This window comes from Haliotis asinina, chromosome 14 (genome assembly GCF_037392515.1).
Source record: "Haliotis asinina isolate JCU_RB_2024 chromosome 14, JCU_Hal_asi_v2, whole genome shotgun sequence".
In the NCBI taxonomy this organism is placed as follows: Eukaryota; Metazoa; Mollusca; class Gastropoda; order Lepetellida; family Haliotidae; genus Haliotis; species Haliotis asinina.
This window is the reverse complement of record NC_090293.1, coordinates 12501-17500: the sequence shown is the minus strand read 5'-3', so window position 1 is coordinate 17500 and position 5000 is coordinate 12501. Positions and strand designations below refer to the sequence as shown.

General features: G+C 53.2%; 1 non-coding gene across 1 annotated transcript; it reads left to right on the top strand.

The window, feature by feature from the left end:
* Positions 1 to 948: 948 nt before the first annotated feature.
* On the top strand, positions 949 to 1067 carry LOC137262315 (5S ribosomal RNA). The gene has a single exon (XR_010954910.1). It is a non-coding gene; the product is annotated as a 5S ribosomal RNA (ribosomal RNA).
* Positions 1068 to 5000: the final 3933 nt, after the last annotated feature.

Sequence of the window (5000 nt, the reverse complement as noted above, 5' to 3'; positions counted from 1 at the left end):
CCCTCGGAGAGCACGTCCTTTTCTCGGGTAAAGACTTGGAATCCCGGAAGTTGGGTATCTTCCGCAGACTTGGAGGGGTCTTCTCCGCGTAATTCGTGGAGGTGCTTCTCGGGCTTGGGGCTCGTGTCTCACGACTAATGATGCCTTTTGGCCCGGGGACTCTTTAAAAATAAGGCAGTCAAACCAGAAGAGCTCGTCCTTTTCTCTGGGAAAGACTCGAACTCCGGGGCCCGGGCATTTGGGTGTCCCCTGCGGACTTCAAGGGGAGTTGTCTGGACTGAAGGAGCAGGGCCCGGCGTGCAGGACTAATGATGCCTTTGGCCCCGAAGGGCCTGAGGCATCCCTAGGGAGAAAGTGGAGTTGTGGCTCGGGCTTTTTCCGGGAACCCGGCAGACCCTCGTAACTTCGAGGTAGGTGCCCGAGCGTTCTGATTTTTCGTAGGGCCTAAGTGCGTAGTCTTGATATTGAGCTCGGGATTTTTACGGCAACACGGCTCGAGGTAAGTTCCCGAGCGTTTTGAATTTTGAAGCGGCGACTCTGCGTACTGGTGATTTTGGCCTCGGTATTTGGACGAAAACACGGCTGGTCATCGTACCCTCGAGGTAGCTTACCGAGCGTTTTGACTTTGCAATAGGTTACTCTGCGTACTGTTGATGTTGGCCTCGGTATTTACACGGCAACACCGCAGGTGATCGTACCCAGGAGGTAAGTTCCCGAGCGTTTTGAATTTTGAAGTGGCGACTCTGCGTACTGGTGATTTTGGCCTCGGTATTTGGACGAAAACACGGCAGGTCATCGCACCCTCGAGGTAAGTTCCCGATCGTTTTGACTTTTTTTGACCTAATTTCCGCATACCCCGTGGTGGCATTCCGAACGTTTTCACTTTTAGGTGACTGTGCATGCTTGCCCCAGACGCGATAGACATCGTGTGAAAATGGTTTTGCTTACGTCTACGGCCACACCACTGGTAAAGCACCGCTTCTCGTCTGGTCCGCGAAGTTAATCCCTGTCGGGCCGGGATAGTACTTGGATGGGTGACCGCCTGGGAACTCCCGGTGCTGTAGACCTCTCTTTTTTTTCTTTTTTTTTTTTTTGTTCAAGTGTCCGAGAGGCTGGTTGGTGGGACCGCCGTGGCATGTCCGTCCATTTCCCGTGTCCTGTCTTTGGTTGTCCGTACTACTATCGGGCGTGGACTGTGGATCGGCGTTGTTTGTCCCCCCAAATGGATGGAGGTAACGGAGCGCGTTAGGGAAGGGGCAGGGCTGGCTAGGGCTAGGGCTGGCACCTTAAACGAAGTTAAGATTAGGGCAAGAGCTAGGGTTAAGAACGCACATCGAGTGAACGGATACGGTTAGGGCAAAAGCTAGGGTTAGCACCACAGATGAAGTTAAAGGATACGGTAAAGGTTAGGGTTAGGGCAAGGGTTAGGGTTAGCACCGCAAATGGAGTGAACGGATACGGTTAGGGCAAGAGTTAGGGTTAGCACCAGAAATGGAGTGAACGGATACGGTTAGGGCAGGAGTTAGGGTTAGGGTTAGCACCAGAAATGAAGTGAACGGATACGGTTAGGGCAGAAGTTAGGGTTAGCACTAGAAATCGAGCTAACGGATACGGTTAGGGTTAGGGTTAGCACCACCAATCGACTTAACGGATACGGTTAGGGCAAGGGTTAGGGTTAGCACCGTAGATGAAGTGAACGGATACGGTTAGGGCAAGACCTAGGGTTAGCACCATCGATGAAGTGAACGGATGCGGTTAGGGCTAGAGTTAGGGTTAGCGCCGCAAATGGACTTAACGGATACGGTTAGGGCAGAAGTTAGGGTTAGCACCATGGATGAAGTGAACGGATGCGGTTAGGGCAAGAGCTAGGGTTAGCGCCGCAAATGGACTTAACGGATACGGTTAGGGCAGAAGTTAGGGTTAGCACCATGGATGAAGTGAACGGATACGGTTAGGGCAAGAGCTAGGGTTAGCGCCGCAAATGGACTTAACGGATACGGTTAGGGCAGAAGTTAGGTTAGCACCATCGATGAAGTGAACGGATACGGTTAGGGCAAGAGCTAGGGTTAGCACCAGAAATGAAGTGAACGGATGCGGTTAGGGCAAGGGTTAGGGTTAGCACCGCAAATGGACTTAACGGATACTGTTAGGGCAGAAGTTAGGGTTAGCACCAGAAATCAAGTGAACGGATACGGTTAGGGCAAGGGTTAGGGTTAGCACCAGAAATCGAGTTAACGGATACGGTTCGGGCAAGGGTTAGGGTTAGCACCAGAAATCGAGTTAACGGATACGGTTAGGGCAGGACTTAGGGTTAGCACCGCAAATGGACTTAACGGATACGGTTAGGGCAGGGCTTAGGGTTAGCACCATAGATGAAGTGAACGGATACGGTTAGGGCAGAAGTTAGGGTTAGCACCAGACATGAAGTGAACGGATACGGTTAGGGTTAGGGTTAAGGTTAGCACCAGAAATGATGGTAACGGATACGGTTAGGGCAGAAGTTAGGGTTAGCACCAGAAATGAAGTGGACGGATACGGTTAGGGTAGGACTTAGGGTCAGCACCGCAAATGGACTTAACGGATACGGTTAGGGCAGGACTTAGGGTTAGCACCATAGATGAAGTGAACGGATACGGTTAGGGCAGAAGTTAGGGTTAGCACCAGACATGAAGTGAACGGATGCGGTTAGGGCAAGGGTTAGGGTTAGCACCAGAAATGATGGTAACGGATACTGTTAGGGTTAGCACCGTAGATGAAGTGAACGGATACGGTTAGGGCAAGAGCTAGGGTTAGCACCATAGATGAAGTGAACGGATACGGTTAGGGCAGAAGTTAGGGTTAGCACCAGAAATGAAGTGAACGGATACGGTTAGGGCAAGAGCTAGGGTTAGCACCGCAAATGGACTTAACGGATACGGTTAGGGCTGGACTTAGGGTTAGCACCACAAATCGAGCTAACGGATAGTGTTAGGGCAGAAGTTAGGGTAAAGACGAAAAATCGAGCCGGCCCGTTGCGGCGCGCTTTTTTAGGTTGTGTTTTTGAGAGTGACTTGTGGGGCGCGTTGTGGGATGCCTGTTTTTGGAGGTGTTGCGTGACGGGCGTGCCGCCGTCCCGTTTTTCAGTCCGTTGGGGTGCGCTTTTTTAGATTGTGTTTTTGAGAGTGACCCGTGGGGCGCGTTGTGGGGTGCATGTTTTTGGAGGTATGGCGTGGCATGCGTGCCGCCGTCCCGTTTTTCAGTCTGTTGAGGTGGGCTTTTTCAGATTGTGTTTTTGAGAGTGACCCGTGGGACGCGTTGTGGGATGCCTGTTTTTGGAGGTATGGCGTGACGGGCGTGCCGCCGTCCCGTTTTTCAGTCCTTTGAGGTGGACTTTTTTAGATTGTGCTTTTGAGAGTGACCTGTGGGGCGCGTTGTGGGATGCATGTTTTTGGAGGTATGGCGTGACGGGCGTGCCGCCGTCCCGTTTTTCAGTCCGTTGAGGTGCGCTTTTTCAGATTGTGTTTTTGAGAGTGACCTGTGGGACGCGTTGTGGGATGCCTGTTTTTGGAGGTATGGCGTGACGGGCGTGCCGCCGTCCCGTTTTTCAGTCCTTTGAGGTGGACTTTTTTAGATTGTGCTTTTGAGAGTGACCCGTGGGGCGCGTTGTGGGATGCATGTTTTTGGAGGTATGGCGTGACGGGCGTGCCGCCGTCCCGTTTTTCAGTCCTTTGAGGTGGACTTTTTTAGATTGTGCTTTTGAGAGTGACCCGTGGGGCGCGTTGTGGGATGCCTGTTTTTGGAGGTATGGCGTGCCGGGCGTGCCGCCGTCCCGTTTTTCAGTCCTTTGAGGTGGACTTTTTTAGATTGTGCTTTTGAGAGTGACCTGTGGGGCGCGTTGTGGGATGCATGTTTTTGGAGGTATGGCGTGACGGGCGTGCCGCCGTCCCGTTTTTCAGTCCGTTGAGGTGGACTTTTTTAGATTGTGTTTTTGAGAGTGACCCGTGGGGCGCGTTGTGGGATGCCTGTTTTTGGAGGTATGGCATGACGGGCGTGCCGCCGTCCCGTTTTTCAGTCTGTTGAGGTGGGCTTTTTCAGATTGTGTTTTTGAGAGTGACCCGTGGGGCGCGTTGTGGGATGCCTGTTTTTGGAGGTATGGCGTGACGGGCGTGCCGCCGTCCCGTTTTTCAGTCCGTTGAGGTGCGCTTTTTTGGATTGTGTTTTTGAGAGTGACCTGTGGGGCGCGTTGTGGGGTGCATGTTTTTGGAGGTATGGCGTGACGGGCGTGCCGCCGTCCCGTTTTTCAGTCCGTTGAGGTGCGCTTTTTCAGATTGTGTTTTTGAGAGTGACCCGTGGGACGCGTTGTGGGATGCATGTTTTTTGGAGGTATGGCGTGACGGGCGTGCCGCCGTCCCGTTTTTCAGTCCGTTGAGGTGCGCTTTTTCATATTGTGTTTTTGAGAGTGACCTGTGGGACGCGTTGTGGGATGCCTGTTTTTGGAGGTATGGCGTGACGGGCGTGCCGCCGTCCCCTGTTTTGCAGTCCTTTGGGGGTGCGCCTTTTTAGATTGTGTTTTGTGGGAGTGACCTGTGGGGCGCGTTGTGGGACGTGCTCCCGTGTTGGCTTTGTGTGTCGCCCCGTTGCCGCAAGCAACCCTTTTCGGCTTCGATTTGAGTTTGGACTTGCGGGGTGCGACGGGAGGCTTGGCACGGTGCGCCGTCCGTGCGATTATGTTGTCGGCGGTGCCCCGCCAGCTTACCGTTCGCGCTGCCGCACTTGCGTCGTTGGTGGGTTGCCCTGAGCGGCGTCGACGTTTGGTCTGCGTTGGCGTTGTTTGTCTGTGATGTTTTTGGTGCGTGGTGGTGACGTGGGCGTTTGACTTTGTAGGGGAATCGCGGACATGGGTTGTTGTGGCGGGGAATTCGCGGAGTGTTGGAATGAAAGACAATGGTTCTGGGTCGGCAATTGTAAATGCGAATGCGCCTGACTGTGCCCTGTATGTCTTACGAGGTCTGACGAGGTCT